The sequence below is a fragment of the Phoca vitulina genome, unplaced genomic scaffold (assembly GCF_004348235.1).
Source record: "Phoca vitulina isolate PV1807 unplaced genomic scaffold, GSC_HSeal_1.0 scaffold1, whole genome shotgun sequence".
NCBI classification, from domain to species: Eukaryota; Metazoa; Chordata; class Mammalia; order Carnivora; family Phocidae; genus Phoca; species Phoca vitulina.
The window spans coordinates 84,729,745-84,749,435 of record NW_022589704.1 but is presented as its reverse complement, the minus strand read 5'-3'; the positions used below and the strand labels follow the sequence as shown (position 1 = coordinate 84,749,435).

The window sequence follows — 19,691 nt, the reverse complement described above, 5'->3', positions numbered from 1 at the left end:
AGCGTCTGCCTTAGGCTCAGGTCATGATCCCAGGGTCCTGGGATCGAGCCCCACATCGGGCTCCCTGCTCCACGGGAAGCCTGCTTCTCCCTCTCCCACTCCCCCTGCTTGTGTTCTCTCTCTCGCTGTGTCTCTCTCTGTCAAATAAATAAATAAAATCTTAAAAAAACAAACAAACAAATAAAAAACAATAATGCGATACTACTAAACACCTATTAGGATGGCCAAAAGCTAAGCCACCGGCAGCCACAAATGCTGACAAGGATGTGGAGCAACAAGGAATTCCCATCCACCGCTGGTTGAAATGCAGAATGGTACTGGAACTTTCAAAGAGTTTGGTAGGTTCTTAGGAAAACATATTTATACCATACTATCCAGCAATTGTGCTCCTTGATTGTGTTCACACAAAAACCTGTGCACAAATATTTCCAGCCACTTTATTCATAATTGATAAAGCTTGAAAGCAGCCAAGATGTCTATCAATAGGTAAATGGGTAAAAAAAACTGTGGCCCATACATGTGATGGAATATTATTCAGTGATAAAAAGAAATGAGCTCTCAAGTTACCAAAAGACTTGGAGGACTCTTAAATGTATATTGCTAAGTGAAAGAAGCCAGCTTGAAAAGGCTTTGTACTGCGTTATTCCAAATAATATTCTGGAAAAGGAAAACTATGGAGACAGTAAAAGATCAGTGGTAGCAAAGGATCTGGGGGGAGATGGGGATGAACCAATAAGCACAGGGGATTTTTAGGGCCATGTAACTATTCTGTTTGATATTATAATGGTGGATAAATGTCAGTATACATTTGTCAAATCTATGTAATATACGACGCTAAGAGTGAACCTTAATGTAAACTATAGACTTTAGTTAATAACAATGTATCAATATTGGTTCATCAATTGTAACAAATGTACCACACTAATAAAAAATGTTAAAAATAGGGGAATTGTGTGTTGGCGTAGGGGGTTGAAGGGGTATATGGGAACTCTATATTTTCCATTCAGTTTTTCTGTAAACCTGAAACTTTTCTTTAAAAAACTATGAATTTTAAAAAATAAAAATAAAAAATAGGAAATATTCTAGAAAACAAGCAGACTAAAACATCTTAAGTTGGTTAAGGATAGAATACTGGTTGAAATATCTGTCTCTGCAACAATCTCTGTACATCTTAAAAGGTAGGACTGGAATCATCTTTGTCTCTTACCCCATTAACTGACAGTAGCCCTAGGGTGTGCATAAACAGAGGTTTTAATTAATATTTGTTGAATAATGTGTGTGTGTTGCAAATAGGAAAAATATTAATACTGAGAAGCATTAAATCCCCCAACAGTTTAATTTGGGTTGAACTACCCTTTTAAGTGTTGACTGCAATACTTCTAGCCAGTGGACACATGATTTTTATTTCTGAGAATCTTTATAACTGAGAATCTCCTCAGCTCTTTTTGCTCACTATATGAACCTTTATGTTTCACAATTACTCTTCCTTCCAAGGCAAAAACAGAAACAAAAACAAACAAAATAATTACAAAAAAGTAAAAAATAAAGCAGCCCCCTCCCCCCAGAACTTAGCTTTACTTCATCTATTCCTATTGGCCCCACTGGACTGAACCAGAATGCCCCCTCTGTGAGTAAAAACTGGATAAAATAGGCCCAGCCTCATTTTCGTTCCTGCTTATAACCAGCTAAAATCATTCTTTTAATATATTTCATACTGAAGCCATATCCTGATTGGGATTCTAGACAGCTGGGCAACACATTTCTTCTACAAAGAAGAAATCTCAAAACAGAAGCCATGCTAGAAACAAACACTAGTTGCATTTCCTGCCTTTAAAAAAAATTATGCTCAGCAGTTTGAAAAGGCAAAAAAAAATCTGCAATGAAAATATGAAATCTGTCCATCTCATCTTTTGCAATCCAGACTTCAGCGTCCTCTGAGGCTGTGTAACTGCTCATGTTTCCACGAGAGTTGACAATGTAAAGCTGGACAGAGGCCTGAGTTGGTATCTGGTAGCACAGAATTGTCAGTAAACTGTCTCCCTGGTTTATAGCACTGTCACAATGCGGCATGCTCAACACAAATTATGCTACATTAGGACCTCTGATACTGGCGATTTCGTCCAAGTTGTGTTGTGGAGTTTTTTGAATTAGATGATAAAAGAATGCATATACCGGCCTGTCTCAAATTTTGCTAATCAGATTATCCTTTGAATGAAATCTCTGGAGTGGACCCATAACTTTGGTGCTGACACCATACCTTCCCCTCCATCTGCACACTGGTCTCTAACAGCAGAGCTGACTTAGGAGAGAAGCAGTGCTGGGTACAAAGAGGCTGACTGTGTACATTGTAGCCTCCCCTTTGTGCCTGTGCGTGTGTGAGTGTGTGTGTGTGTGTGCACGTGCGCACGTGCATGCAATGAAATAAAATGGCAATGAGTGATAGATAATTCCACAAAAAGCATAAAGCGACATGTGAATGCAATACATTCTTTTTTGTTTTCAAAGATGGAACATACATGATTTTGGCACATTCCCTTTGTATTAACACCTTTTGTCTCCTCCATGCTCACATTCCACAAGGTTTCCTTTTTAGAAGGTTCTAAATATACATTTTAAAAATGAACAAGTCCTACCCACCATTAGGCTAGACAAATGAAAACTGATTTGGGGGATTTTCAAGAACAGTTCAATTGCAATTTATGTATTTCACTAACTTTCTTGAATGCTATAATCATCAGCAATTCTAAATACACCAGTTGAATGATTCAATTTGTTTTGGTTTTCTGTTTGACTCACTAAATCAGTAGGAATTGGATACCCTCATTATACTTCCAGATCAGATGGCATACAAGTTAAATTCAAAGTGATCACTTTTGAAAAGCATGTTCTAATTATAACTAGTAATGATGATAATAATCATAATAATTATTGTTATAAAAGTAGCTAACATATTTTCATAACTTACTATGTGCCAGACACTGTACTAAGTGCCTCACTTATCTCATTTAATTTAGTGCTTTCTACCATCCCATAGAATAGGCACTATTATTGTTCCCATTTTAAAGGTGAGGAAACTGAGGCTCAGAGACATTAAATAATATCCTAGGGTCATAGTTCAAGTCCATGAAAGAGTTAGGACTAGATCCCTGGTGCCTCTGACTCAGAGCCTTTGCTGAAGGCCACTGCTGCCATTCATTAATTGTTGATTACCTTCTTACAAAAGTGAGTATCAGTCTTTTCACGCTACACGCACTTGTTAGTCACTTTCTGTTTACACCTGCTTTCCAGTGCTTGTAAATGACAAGTACTGCCATAGGAGTTTGGCTAAACTAGGTCAAGAAAGAAAAACGTGGAGGAAAATGCCAAACATCACAGTTGGGAAGAATCCTGGCATTGCCATTCTCTGTAGGGCTTTATGTATCTGTGTTTGGACCGAGAAACTTCTTTAATACAATATTCTGTTGCAGCCGTCAGCAGTCATTGAGAACTCTTGATTTACTGGGCCATCGGTGCATGAATAAGCAGTGCTTTGCCTTGTTTACTGTATTTGGTGACAGCTTTCAGTGACATTTTGCTGATGCAACACTTCCACTCTATGAGGGCATCCCCCAAAGAAAACTGGTCCATGACCCTTAGATGTCAACCTGTCAACAGCCTGTGACACTGTGTTGATTCTTCAGAATGATCTGTGACCTGATGGTTTTCTTGCTTGGGGGTACTTTTGCAAAGGACCGACTTCGGCATTGAGGATGCTGCATAACTGTCTTGAGAACTTTCGACAGTGGGTCTTGGAAATCCCATTAGGTTGAGTTCCCCTCCTCCTGACATCAACATTCTGGTTTCAGCTGCCCATCTAGGCTTATTGCCCAAACCCCAAATTCAGTTCAGACTCTCTTTCGGTACTGCTTCGATGTTCTCTTTCACCCTTTAAAAAAGGGACAAGAAAGACTGGCATCCTTTTTGGAAAATATTGACTGTGAAGCTTCGCAAGCCCATGAGCCAATGGGAGAACTATGAAGCACTGGGGGAAGAACCGAGTGGGAATTTTCCAGACTGGTGTTTCTTAGTACACAGTAACAAATATTCCCTCTAACCATTTCTCTGAACTGGAGGAAGTTACTTCCCACCAGGATTTTAAACATGTTTTCCATATATAGGAAAAAAATTTACAGGAAGAATCTTAGGGACACCCTCCTTCACTTTTTCACACCCAGAGGAACAAAATATATAAATGCTATAAATCTACGTGGCCAAGAATCTTAATTGGGTGTGTGGGTGTGTGGGTGTGTGTATGTGTGTGTGTGCATATGATTGTGTGTGTGTGTTGTTTTAAATGGGAAAGGGTTTTTTTTTTTTCCCATTAATTTACAGTCTTGCACTTTGCATATCTTTATTCACCCAGATTTTATTGGCATAATAATCCAAATTAAACATTGGCTTAAAGAGATGAATTTGCTTATTTTGAACATGCTAAGAATAAGCTCCATTGAAAACAAACTATTAGAGAAACAATTTCGTGTTACCAACTATATCTAAACTACTTTTATATAGATTTGTACCACAATGCCAAGCAAAGCATTAACTTTAGAGCTACGCCCATGCTTTTCATATTATTTGCAGCATCAAAAATCGAATAAAAGAGGAAAGAGAGGAAGAATGTGAACAATTGGCAGTTCTGTTCTTATAAAATAGCCCTTGTATCAAGTCCATTCACTTTTCTATTAAGTGCATTTATATTGCCCTCTTATTATTTTTAAAACAAGGTATTTCCTTAAGCCTACTTCGCTGGGACTGCCAACAACAGCAACAACAAAACAAACTGTTATTTGCTTTATCCCATTCCACAGGGCGGTTTTTTGGTAAGTCGAATCATTGATATTGCACCTCTCTGGCTTCCATGTGATAAGATTATCTTTTAACAATGATTTATTTTTCCCATTAAAGCTGAAAAGATCACTTGATCATAAAAGGGCCAGACTCTAACATCGTTCAGGGCTTTGGAAACTTTCGTAGACCTCATTTTTCAGCTACATTGAGTCAGGGAGCTCAAAGACTATTGATGGCAAAACTTGTATTGCTTTCTAGTTGCTCAAGAAAATGTATTGTCATTTGTAAATAATGCTGAAAGGAAGTCAAACAATAAGCTCTTCCCATTCACACACATTTATATAGTCTTTAGGTTTTACACAATATTCTTTTTTTTTTTTTTGAAGATGTTATTTTTAGGTACTCTCTACACCCAGTGTGAGGCTCGAACTCACAACCCTGAGATCAAGAGTCACATGCTCTGCTGACTGAACCAGCCAGGAGCCCCAGTTTTTACACAATATTCTAATAACAACTTTATAAATACTTCTAGTATCTAAAATACACAAATTCTGGCTACTTATTTTAACTTTTTTTTTTTTTTTTAAGATTTTATTTATTTGCAAGAGAGAGAATGAGAGACAGAGAGCATGAGAGGGAGGAGGGTCAGAGGGAGAAGCAGACTCCCTGCTGAGCAGGGAGCCCAATGTGGGACTCGATCCCGGGACTCCAGGATCATGTAACCAACTGAGCCACCCAGGCGCCCCTGGCCACTTATTTTAAAGCAAAATTATATCATACATTTATCGTGAGTTATATTTTGTAATTCGTTACATGCCAAGCAATAAGGAGCCTACTTAACGCTGTGATGAAACAAAGGCAGACCATCCAGTGGAGAGAGCACTGGGTGGGAAACAATGGAACTGCCTCCTTATCTTGCTTCTGAGCTATTTGTTAGTCTAATGGAAGCACTTTTAACCCCGTTGAATCTCAGACTCTTTATTTCCAAAATGGGAATGAGAAGGAAAATGTGAAGACTTTAAAAACTCTGTATCAGTCAAGTGATATTTAGTATGAACTTTAAGGTGTTAGATTAAATCAAATCAATACAACTTAGTTTTCTTAATACAACATGATACTAAATATTAATAATCAAGTATGGTTTCAGGCTTCCACGTGATTGAATTTTCTTTGATGATATTAAGATTCCTTTTCTATTTTTTTTTTTAAGATTTTATTTATTTATTTGACAGAGAGAGAGACAGCGAGAGAGGGAGCACAAGCAGGGGGAGTGGGAGAGGGAGAAGCAGGCTCCCCACTGAGCAGGGAGCCCGATGCGGGGCTTGATCCCAGGACCCCGGGATCATGACCTGAGCTGAAGGCAGACGCTTAATGACTGAGCCACCCAGGTGCCCCAAGATTCCTTTTCTAAGAAGAAATATCAAGTATGGGAAAGCTGTGGAGACTCCCTGCCATCCAGTGATTTGTTTCACTAGTCAAATTCATAGGATTTGGAGGTTCCTGAACACAAAGGAGAAATTTAGTTTTATTTTATCAATAGGCTTTTGGGATTTGCCCGATTCCAAAAGAATAGCCCCATCCATGTTCATGGGAGAGGTTGAGTAAAATCTACTCAAATTTTAGGTCTTAATTCAGTTATGGCTTTTCCATGTAGATTTGGCCATCGAGTCCAGAAATTAAATCAGTGAGTTATGCAACTGCCAATCCCCAAGGAAACCCCCAAGGATATTTATAAAAATCCATCATCATCATAAATCATCATCATCACCAACAGTATTAAGTAATAAAAATTAAAAAATAGTGGAGAAACACAACAAGCTTACCTCTGCTCTTAACTATGCTTGATATCGCTGATTGTGGACACTAACTACATTTCAGAACTATATTAGTTATCCACTGCTACATAACAATATTACCACCAGCTTAGCTATTTAGAGCAACACACATTTATTATCTCCCAGTTTTTGTGGGTCAGAAGTCTGGGCATGGATTAGCTGGATTCCCCATAAAGTTACTATCAAGATGTTGGCCAGGGGTGGTCCTCATCTGGAGGCTCAGCAGGAGATAGGTCGGCTTCCAAGCTCACATGATTATTAGGATTTAGTTCCTTGTGGTTTGTTGGACTCAAGACCTCAACATTACAGGCTGTTGGCCAGAGGCCTTGTGGACCTCTCCATGGGCAGCTTATTTCATGAAAACAGCAAGGGAGAGAGATTAGTATCTAAAGCAGAAGTTATAATCCTAGGTAAGATAACCATAAAGGTTATATCCCATCACCTTTGGTGCCTTCTGATGGTTAGAATCAAGTCATAGTTCCTATCCATACCCCAGGGGAGAGGATTATACAAGGCATAAACGCAAGGAGCAGGGAATAATTAGGGATCATGTTAAAGTCTATCTACCCGAATAATCAAGTTGGGGAGCTTTTAAAAGTAAAGATTTTGGAGCCCAGGCATAAAAATTCTGATGTAGAAAGTCTGGGGTTGGAGCTATATGTATGCATGTCAAAAGAAAAACTCCCCAAGTGAGTCAAGTGCATAGCCAGGTTTGGGAACCCCCGCACAATATCCAGCTACTTTTATGCTGGTTATCTAGTGGAGACATGACCTACAAGCCATAAGACATACAAGGTTTGCATTTGAGTAAGGCAGAAATAGACTATGAACTCCTTTTTTGATAAAATTTCGAGTGGTGAGAGGTTTTCTCTTTGACTATTGATTGATGTAATCATGCTCACCAATTTTTATGAACTCTGAGTCATAATTTGGAATACAACTAAAAAATGCCATGGCTACAACGTGTATGTTAGCAGTATGATTAAAATTACTGATATTTCTTTTACAACTACAATCTTCTCCCAATGTAGATTCTAGAATAAATTAAAAAGAAAAGAATTTAGGTAAATTAAATTACCTAAAGATTTGCTTTAAAAAGCTAGGGAGTAAATAATATTTTAAAATGTGATAGAATGATGCTGATGCTGATGCTAGCTAGCATTTAATTGAGAATCTACTGCATGGCGGGTATGGAAAATTAGACTTAGCTTTCACCCTCATAAAAGTTTGCAAGGTAGATAAACTTTATGATCCACATTATTCATACAAGAAAATTGTGGTTCAGAAAGATTAAGTAACTTTTCTAAGGCTGCAATATTAATATGGTTTGAAGCCAGACAGTGAATCCATTTTAAACCTACTCCAAAGAATATATTGCTGAGTGCTGGATTCAATTTACCATGGGGAAGGGGCGGAGAAACATGTTCTTCTTTTTAACATCAAAGAATCCCAAACCACTTATTCCTATTATAATACTATACTTTCTTGGTGTCCAGTCTGTGGAACCCTTTTATAAGAGAAAACTTCATTTAAAGGATCCTTTTAATAAATAACTCCTAACTGCCTGTGAGTTCATCAGGAGGAGTAGGAAGTTTGATTCATCACTGTATCCCCGAGATAGCAAAGTGCCTGATACTGTGTATGGACTGAATAAAGATATGTTCCTACATAATAAACTGATGAACTTTTAATACAAACCAACTCCATGTCAACATTCATTGATACGTTGTGTTACGTTCCGTTTCTTGGGTGTCTCAGTAAAGAAAACTCAAGCTATATTTTACATTATATTTTCTCCCAGACTCTTATAAACGAACATTTAATTTTAGATTGGATAAAAGAATCAAGGGACAGAAATGAAGAGTGAAGAACCCTGTATCCCCATTTTCTGCCTTCATGTGACAGTTTGAGGAGATAACGGCTTACTCTTCCTTCACAAAGTATGTTATTAGCAATTAGGCAAGTCAGGAATGAAATTGAGAGCAGTGGTATAACTCGGCTTGCCATCTCGGCTCTCCAAAATGTTGGGAATGGCCAGGTAGACAAAAAATCTGTATTGGATAATAGCAATGAAACTATTGCTCTTGTTAACCTCATATACTGAATTTTTGAACTTTGAAAGGATGCCTTTTGTTTTTGTTTTCACACAGGAAGTCCCTGTTGCTGGTAATTTCATCTTCTGTGACTCACATATATTTATCTAGCGCCTCTTTTCCAAGCTTTCTGTGTAGTTTAGGAGCGTTTTCTAACAAAAGTGTGCTATAGAAAAATAAGTATTCTCATCACCTCAAAGCTGCTTCTAAAAAGGAAAAGTAACAGGTGCAAGGCAAAGAAGGATTTTTTTTTCAGGTTTCCACGCAAACGCTCAAGATAAAGTGTCCAAAATTTACAAATGTGGGGGACTGAAGTAATGCTCAAGTGAAAATCTGAATGACTTAGAGTCAAAGAGGCTTCCAAACGCATTCTCTTGTATGCCCTCATATTCCTGGGCCCCCGGGAAGGAATGGCAGAGATACCCGTAAACTTTCTTCCTTTCTGAGGGTCCCAGCACATCAGGATCAGAGGCGAGCTCCATAAAATACGATTTTAGCTTTTCCATCCTTCATTCATTGGCAGACACTTACAGAGCTCCCGTCACGTGCCAGGCAACGTGCAGGATGCTGAAACCACAGCAGCAAATACAACACATGACACTCTCATGGACATAGAGCCTGTATTTCCATGGCTATTCCAGTCCAATAGCCAAAAAGACTGGTGATCTATTTGGTATGAATTGTCAAGAAAATACCAGGATCTGCAGGCTTCACAGATTCTTCTTTCTTCCCAGCTCTCTGATATCACCATGCCCCACTCTGTCATATCATTATTGTCTATCCACCCTGGTTTCCTTCCTCAGACCCATCAAGTTCATTTCTTTACCAGGACCTTGGCTTTTGCTCCTGTCTACCTGAAATGTGCTTCCTTCAGAACCTGACAAGACGCAAGACTAACACATCTGAAACATGTGCCTCCATCCTACCCACCCGGTCACTTGCCATCCCAGGGTCTTGTTTTCTGCCGAACACGTCCTTTCTGGAACTGCCTTGCTTCTCTGTGTGTGGCTTCAGTGCCGTCCTCCCCCCTCTATTCCACAGCCTCTATGTGAGCGAGACTTTACCTGTTTTGGTCACCCAGCTCTTACGGTACCTGGCACATAATCCCCTTAGAATAAATATTTGTTGAATATGAATGGATTCAATAAGTGAATGATTAATGAATAATGTTGGATGATCAGTGATGGTTAGAAGAAAATCTTCAGAATTTGAGAGTCTCTGTGCAACCAGTCCAATGAACCATATACTTGTCCCCACCTCCCACCTCCCCCTGAAGTCACAATCTGACTGTCCAGAATGGACCACATAGGAGAGGCTTGGTGAAGAGAGGAGGTAGCTCTCAAGCTGGGAGACCTGAGGCAGCCCTAACAGCTTGGCCCTTTAGGCCAAGAAAGACTGTCTGAATGAGCAATGGGTGACTCCCAACCCCAAGCGGTACAAAGATCACACCGAGGATGTCACCTGCTTATGTGAATTTCCAGGGTGATCCCTCCCAGTGTCATTGCTTGTGGCCAAGGCTCTGCCAGCTCCATATCAGTCTGACAAAGGACACCTTGGGCTCAAATTGCAAGTGACTATCCTAGACTTGCCATGGCTCAAATAAAGTAACACAAACTGCAAAGTATACGAGAAGAATCAGGAAAGGAGCAAAATTAGCTTAAAGATTAAAATACTGCTTTAATCTCCCTAAGGAAAACTTCAAATGGGGATTTAGTTATTCAAAATTATTTGTTGAAAACTTCCTATGAGCCAGGCTCTCTTCTAGGCACTGAGGAGAACCTTGGGGAATCGGGCTGTGGTGGAGTGTTATTTTGGTGTCAAGAGATTTATAATAAGCAAATATATGAGATGTTTACAAGTCATGTCCAGAATCAAGATAGTGATGTAAGAGAGAATAACTGATGAGATTGGATGGTCTGGGAAGGTCTCTTTGAAGAGGAGCCATCTGAGTGGAAACCTGATCTGATAGGAAGGCCCGCGGAGATGTGGTGGGGAGAGCTGAGTAGGCAGCGGGAAACTGGTCCCAGGGAACACAGGCTTGTATGAGATCAGGACACAGAAGTCAGAGAGATGGGCAAAGCCTGTCCAGTGAGGCCCTTGTAAATCAAGATAAGAAGTTTTGTCTTTCATTCTAGGTCACTGCAGTGTGGGAGGGGTAGTTAATCAGGAAATGATCTGATATTATTTGTTTTTTTTTTTAACCATTCTGACTGCTATAAGAAGAATAAATTTTACAGGGCAAGAGTAGAAGCAGGAGAACAGTTAGGGAGCTTTTACAACAGTTCAATTAAGATATAATAATGGTAACGGATTTCTATGAGATAAACTCCATATTCTAATAATCACTTATTATTACATAATTAATATATATTAATATATAATTAGCATGTATAATTATCATCATTAATATTTTTATTGTATATGTGTGTCATATATCATTAAATTATGTACATATCATATGTCCTCAACACACTGGACACTGCTAAAGAGCAGAGCTCATGTTTTTTTAGTCTATCTGTCCTACTTCACCTCAAAGAATATCTTGCATCTGATAGAATCTCAACACATTTTAATTAATTTATTGATTAGATCCAGGGTTGAGTCATTTCCTTCAAAAAGAAGGTGAGGCATTTTGTACATGCTAGGGATCAGTCTATTTTAAATAAAGACTATTTTACTGTGTATTGTTGAACTCTGTTTCTGAAACAATGGCAAGACATGCATAAAATGTTAAGAGGTACTGTGATTTTTATTATCTTCTTTTTTCCAAACTGTTTCCTAATTTCCTACAATTAGCACATATATCTTTTGAAAGGAGATTTGTTTTAAAGAATTAGGTGAATCTTCTTTAAAAGAATGGAGCTTACTCCTTAGAACATGCCAAGAGAATGTCAGTACGTCAGTTCCTCAAAGCACTTTCAAATGCTGACCCACTAGGTCTTTATAAGAAGTCTATCCACTTCATAGATAAATAAAAGTCCCTGAGTTTAACTGAATGCTAAAAGTTGCATTCGTTCATTCAGTGTATCTTTTGAGAAGGCACTGTGTCTCATGGTACTCTAGAGACAAACTAGAATGAAAGCCTTGCTATGGAGTTCCAATGTCTGGTCTCCATCTTGGAGGCACTCAGGGTGAGCAGGATATCCAATAGTCTACTCAACATAATATCTGGAAGATTCTAAAGGGCCCACTGGAATCATTTTGCTTAAGTAGCAGCCTTTCTCTGTGTTACACCATCTCATCTCATATTTTACATTCCTCCAGATTGTTTGTCTTTTTGTGGCCTCCTCATTCCCTGCTACATTTTTCCTTAGTGAGTACCCTGCTGTCATTCTTAATAATCTGTTCCTTCTGTGTTATGACAGCCATCAAGGATTCACTTACCTTTCTCTGTTCTTTCTCTGAAGTCTGTTGGGATTCACTGTCCCATCAGCGAGAGGGACTGGAATATGTATGTACAGTACTATTTGATTGGTTTCAACGGAAGGAGCAGCCTATCTGTCTTTTCAAGCAAGAGGCACAACGTCACAGCTCTTGCTAACTGATGAACTCAGCTCCTTAAGACAAATCTCATGATTCCTGGAAAAAATCTCAATAGGAATTAACTTCTTTTCTACCCCCTTCCCCTAGCATTTTGTGCCTGTGGTTAACACTGGTTTTCGTCTATTTTGCATCAAATCTCTCTCCCTTTCCCAACCGTTAATGCTGCCGGGAGATGTACTTCACAGTTACCTCTGAATTCCCCAGCACGCCCATTGTGTGCCAAGCACCTTCTAGGCCTTTTAGGCCCTGTTATTTCAGTCAAGAGAAACATGTGCCTTGGCATCAGCATTGCATGTTTTAGCCCCAGAGATCTAGCTGACTTACAACTGGGCTCAGTCGTCAATCAAAGTGTGCTTCAGGAGCCTCTCAGGTCACCCTGCCCTCAAGTCTGACACCTTCAAGAGGTTGTCTTAATAAGCCCAATTTCTCCATACTACTACCCAAAGCCCCCATCTCCTCCGTTCCTTCCCCTCCTCTCCCTTTTCCCTTACCCACCACCGAACTTATCATCCCCATCTGCCAAGAGTCTGCTCCCAAGGTGACAGTCTGTTAATCTGAGTGTTCTAGATCAGGCTCTCTGCTAGTCCTGGGAAGCATAATGTAAGAGACCTCCTATAATTCGAACAATAGTGAGGATATCAAGTTTTCACATCAGGCATTTCAAAAAGTGATCTGACCCAGCTCAGATCACACCAGTTGTCTAACTATAAAACTAGACTTGCCTGAAATTTTCTTTTTATGACTCAAGAAAATGTTGTATCTCTTCTATGTTTATTCTTACTTCTGAATTAACGTAGCCCTCCTGAATCCTAAAGCCAAGTGTCTGAGATCACTGCCCTCACTACTAATCTGGTTTCCTAGGAATTCCTCCTAATTAAAAATTTTTAAAAGATACAAAACACAAAAGGCTGCTTAAAGAACCATTAAAACACTTTAAAAGTGAAGTATACTAACTACATAAATTCAGACCTCCAAATTACAAAACTGGGAATTCAAAAGCAGAAAAAAATGCTTCCAGATATCTTCATCTGTTCCTTTCTACCACCTTGTGTGTTTACAGAAGAATAATATTCAGGTACTACTCACTTTGCTAGGATAGGAACAGCAAATGCTAACTACAATGCGGCTTCATGACTCAGAAGTCTGTAACTGGTATTAATGAACTTTTAAAATGCTAATTTTCCTGCTTACCCCAACAGAAAGATGCCTTAAAGCAAAATCTCTCATTTCTTATCTGCTAAAAGCAAGGTGTTTGCATCCCTTACAAAATAAAATGGTTGAAATAGGGTTTTTGAACAGTTTAAAGTTTCAAGGACTTCTCTTGTTCACAGTTATTCTTGTAAAGAAAATAAATTTATAAAATCACATGCCTTCATGATCCCTTTGCTAGAAAATGGAAATATCCCCAAATATGTTCCACCGTAGGAAAATCAAAAATAACATGTAAACTACAAATATGTTAGCCAATGGAGAATATTTATTAACTAAATAATTTAATAATAAAGAAAATGCCTACTTGATTAATTGTTACAGAGTAAAAATTACAATAAAACTGTCTTGATCAGTGCTTTGCAGAAGCACCATTACTGTCTGTGCAGTTGTTTAACAAGGATTTAATTGGAAAGATAAGTGAATGCACATTTAAAAGTATTGTTAATTTGCTTTATAATCACCCCATCCTTCACAGTATTGACAGCACAAGGCACAAACCCCTTTCTGTTTTACAAGTATTATTTTCCATATGTGCACAATAAATTCTGAAGCAGTAATTGGAAATTTTATGGGTTCCAACATACCTAGTATAGTGGGTTTAGAGGTGCACTCTCTCTTTATAAGAGGTAACCCAGTTCTAGTTGTTGGAAGCAAGTGACAAATCTGATTTGTATATTTCCCCCATTCGCTGCAGATCATAATCATATTTTGTCCACTTCTAGAAAAAGTTGCATCTCTTATATTTTATGTCTTATAAAATCAGGATGGAGAGGAGGAAAAAAAAGTCTGGATTATTCTCAATCTGTGACTGTATTTGTTTTCTTAGAAAATGCATATAAACAGTGGAGGTTCTGGCCCAGGATGGTCTCTAGACTATCTGGCTGTACCAAAACACCATTTTCCGAAAATTGTTACACCCGAGCATATAAAAGGATACAAGGAAAGGAGCAAAGGACATCTTCAATGCACCATTTCTCCTTGCGCAGTCACACATGCACGCACACAGATTCTCCCCTCAGCTCACACGCCCCTTAGAGTTTGGAATCATCTGCTCAAAAAGTCAATCAGTGCATAAATTTCCGAAACAGAATGAGGGTCATGGCTCACATTTCTGTGAAGTGGGAGCCTTGATGACCAGACTTCCAAAACCCAGAGAGCTTCCTTATTACAGAGAGTCCAAAGCTGCTCTAGAAGCAGAGCATTTGCTTAGTCCTGCACACAGAGAGACTGGAAAGACAGTGTTCATGTGCATTGTTTATTTGCTAATTCTGAAGGAGCCACCCTCCCCAGGTTTTATTTCAAAAAAGAAAAAGAATGAAAATATGAAGCTCATCTTGGAAATGGATGCGAACTATAATTGAACCTATTTCAAAGGCAAGACTTGTTCCAATTGTCTGTTATCTCTCTGCTGATGAAGGCTGCGCACCTGATTGTGAGGAGAGTGGAGAGTCCCCAGAGTGTCTCATATGAGTAACATTAAAACTCTGAAAAGTTACGTGGAACATGCTAATATCCCCCTCGTCCATGCCCCATCCTTCTAGAATTGGTAGAAATATCTTTAAATTTGGTTAACTTCAGGTATTTTTGTTTTGTTTTTTTCTGTAGACAGCAAACGCTTCAATTATGAAAGTCTAGAAATTCTTCTGAAGAAAATTTTCATTAGAATCTTTTTCAGTACAAACCCCTTTGCCCTCTTGATAAAACACATTGCCTCATATATTGGCATGGGAAAATTATTTTTATCTTTAATTTGGCTAGGTCTCTAAATCTCTAAACCTCTTGCATTTACATTAGTTTTTTATGCTTATAGAGTAAAATAGATATATATGAGTTTCATATGTCTAGAGATTTGCCAATAAATGCTAATATCCAACCATTAATAACAACTCACTAATCATGTGACAACTTTTTTTATTCCTTCCTACATATATATATATAATGTATAATATATATGAAAAAGAAATAAAAATAATCTTTGGAGTGTGTACCTGTGTGTCCCTGTGTTCTCTCTCTTTCTGTATATATATACATACGTACATAGATATGGATATAGATATGGATATATTAAAATTCTTCCATGCAATTTCACTTTCCCTGTCTATGTATGTACTTGTGTGTTATGAAAATCAGACACAGGCACACATAGATACACACTTCAAGGATGATTTTTACTTCTTTTTCCAATTTCTCCATCAGAGGCACGGATTGTAAAACCATTTGTTTGGGGTGAAAGTGTCTTTGGGACCAAGACCTTTACATGCCCCATTTCAACTAGACAGAGCTGAGACTGGTGCAATAACGAAATGTCCAGCTGTCCTTTAATTAACTGAAATGAGGAAAATGTAATGTTTTGATGAGAGAACCAGGATTCTGTGCGGGATAATGGGAAGACTATATGTTTCCGTGCCTTCCTGCCTCTGACGGAACCATGGGGTGCAGGAAAGAGATGAGGCTTTTTTATGCTCCAGTAGGGGGAGCTTTCTTTTCCCCACTGTACAAACAGCATGGTGCATGTGTTTAAATACGCCATCCTAAAATGCAGACTTTTCATTTTCATTTTGCAAGTGGGAAATTTCACTATGTGATGGGCACATTACTCTTCTTAGCGACACATTTTGTGCAAACTCATTTGGGAAAGAATAGGAAATTTAGAATACTGCCTTCATATTTCTTCTGGAAATGTTAGCCTGAATCCATTATTTCCAAACCTGATGAGGATTACAGTTCATTTGTATTTCACAGCAACCCATATTGTCTTCTGTTTTGTGAAGTAAATAAGAGATGATACCGTTCTAATAGTGTCTGTATTTTGTTCTCCATATGAATAGTCTTATTCTGGGGGCAAGGGGGAAGGAAAAGAAAGCCGGGACTGGAGTACTTGATTTAGCCTTCTCTAGATGGAATGTGTTATTTTGACAAAGAAGTGCCCTGAATTAGTTTATAAATAATCTGAACTGGAGGAGGTAGAACATAAACTCGCTTAGGTCACTGAGTACATCCATATTCAAACGACAATATAAAAAGCACTGCTCAGTAACACCCAAATCTATATCTCTTATTTAACTATGTTTAAAATACTCATGGACAAACCTGATTTGATGGCAGTGTAGGTGGATGCTTATGTGCTGATGAAGGAAATTCTTTACATACAAAATAATTTCCCACCGTTACTCCACTATGCCTGAAACACCACAACTAAGGAATCAATTTATCTGGCTAAGGCAGGAGAGGCAAGTCATTTCACCTCTTACACTAAATATGGTTGATTGTTAATAGCTGGTTAAGTGGTTATGTTAAGATGGAGACTGAAACATTGTCCTAAAAAAGTGAGAGCGAGTTCTGTCATCCGTTAGTGATGTATGGCATAGGCATTATTTTGGGGGAAAGAAAAAGCATATCAGTATGCATGCCACATACTTTCTGCTTCTGGATTATCGTTTTAGATTAATAAAATTTGACTATTAGAATGTAAGTATCAAGGGCACCTGGGTGGCTCAGTCGGTTAAGCTTCGGCTCTTGGTTTCAGCTCAGGTCGTGGTCTCTTGGTCGTGGATCGAGCCCGCATGGGGCTCTGGGCTCGGTGCGGAGTCTACTTCAGATTCTCCCTCCTGCTCGCTTTCTCTCTCTCTCTCAAATGAATAAATAAAATCTTTTTAAAAAAAGAATGTAAGTATTATATGAGGTTTCCACATTAAGAAAATACCATGAACACAAATCTGTTTATCAGGAAGAATAGGTTACAACCTAGCATACCTCTAAGGGAATACATCAAAGAACAAGGAATCTTGAAAGAGTCAGAAGAAGAGAGGAGTATATTCTAAAGAATGACAAACTCAGAAGAAATCTTAGGAAGTTTAAGAGGAAAAAAAAAGCATGGAGTCTAATAACGAGTTAGATTTTTAAAAGCCACATTTTGCTTAACAATTTTATCAAGACTAGCCCTGCTGTATCCACTAGTTAAATTCTTCCCTTGGTGTAAGGTATGACAAATATTTTTGTTGACTCTTGCTAACTATGTGAATCACATATTACTGAGTTGATTCCTGTTGGAATGACAGGAAGCCTAAATAATCTCCTCTAAGAAATGTCCCATCCCAGTTGATGACTTTAGCCGATGACCATAAACACCATCTTTCTGCCCATAAAGGTATGGTCTAACTGTGCATAGAACTAACTCATTGAGAAAAAAAGCAAATCCCTTGAAATACAGAAAAACTAAAATGATGTGTCTAACCACAGTCTTCCCACTTTACTTTCACTTAGTTTGGGCTCAGATTGATGAGATTTTTTTTATTAAGACAAATTTTGAAAGAAAAATGGAGGAAATTCACCATCTGCGCCAGATCTTGGTATTTGACTTTAATATGCTGTCAGCCCATTCCTTATATCAGCTAAAACACAATCTCCTTCATCACAGAATATTGAAAAAATTTGACTTTTTCATTGATTGACATATTTGGTCTTTCGGTATATGAAAATGCAGTGGCTGCAAAGCTCAGCACCATCCAGGAAACAAAAGAGTAAATAAAAAGTACAAGTGAATTAGTTAGGACTCTTTTGATTTCAAGAGACCGAAAGCCAATCCAAATTGTCTTTAATTTTTTTGTTCAAGTACCTGGAAAATTCAGGAAGCAACCAAGATTTAAGTTCTTCTAAATTCTGGGACCTAGATAACCTCATTAGGACCTAGCTTCTCTTGATCTCTCAGTACTGCTCTCCTCCATGTTAGCTTCATTCTTAGTCTTCACATGGTGTAAAATGACTGCAACATCTCCGGGTCAACATTGTCTTTGCTTCTAATCCATCAGGAATCTCTTTTCCAACAGGCTTGACTACTATTGACCCAAATTGAGTCATTACCAATATTCCTGAATCAACCACTGTGGCTGAGGAAATATGATGAGCTGATTGACTGAGATGAAGGTCACACGCTCCATACTTGGAGGTGTAGGTAGAGTCCCATCCAGGGCACATTAACGGAGAGGAGAAGGAAGATGCTCCCCCAAGAAAACTTAGTACACTGTGTCCTGAAATAAGATGCTCTCTCCAATGAATAAATGAACTTTTACAGTTAGGACAATGAATCCCATGCCGTGGAGACTGGTATGTGGAAGAGATGTCAGGCGTCACTCAAGCAGTGCTCTTACTTTCAAACAGTCCTCAAACATGCTTCAAACTCTCTAGGTAAATTTATTTCATAAGTTTTGGGGGTTTTTCTTTTAACATACAATAACTGGTTCGGGAGATGATGTACACAAACTTTGCTGTAACTGATAGGTTCAGGAAAGGGGTAATTGCTTCCCAAGTAAGTTGGTTGGCTTGCTCAGGCACAAGCCTGGGCCCTCACATGTGCTCAGCATTCTATTAATATATAATCTTTGAAATGTTTTAGAAGCTAAACCCACATGCTTTCAAGGTATTTTAAGCTACCAACACTGAAAAGAAAAGAAAAGAAAAACTATCCTTAAAGCCAAGTACATGATGGTGTACAAGCATCCATGGACCAAGATATATAAAATTACAACATAGATTATGAAATAGAAGATAGTTAACCTCGGACCAGCAAAGATAAATATTGGAAAGGTCAGAATGATGATGTAGAACTATGTACCTGGGTACCAGTTTAAGATGTGATAACAAATGCAGTTTAGCAAAGGGTCTGACACAGTAGTGTTGAGATCTTTGTTGTCTGCAGGGTGCCCAGAAATCTTCAGTGATTCTCTAGACACGGAGGAAGGTATTTTTTGGTTGATTTTTTTTGGTCACTATCAGTGGCATCTGTGCAGAAGAAAATGCCTCCATACAAAAAGAAAAAAAACTGTTTTTTGTTGTATCAGGAACACATGACAAAGCATTCAAATATAATGCAAATAACTGCAAACCGATGCATCCAGCAGTTTAAAAATTGAATAAATAATTTAGCTTTTACACATGGGCAATTCTTGCTAAAAAAATACAAATCAGAACCCTTCTATTTAAATCTATTTTATTTTGTTAATAGATGAGCTAATATGATAGGCATTTGATTGTATAATGTATTATTAGCCATTTTCTTTGGCATACCATTAACTTTAAATAGTATTAATATTTAACATTTCATAATACACACTACAAAGTTCTTATTTTTTCCAGCCGAACAGAAAATGTGCATTGATAGTAAATCTCTTTAAAGTGGGTTTTA

The 19,691-nt window shown here is 38.2% G+C and overlaps 1 protein-coding gene across 2 annotated transcripts in view; it reads left to right on the top strand.

Moving 5' to 3' along the window:
- Positions 1-19,691, top strand: part of ARHGAP15 (Rho GTPase activating protein 15) — a 602,789-nt gene that overhangs the window by 412,794 nt on the left and 170,304 nt on the right. The window lies entirely within an intron of this gene.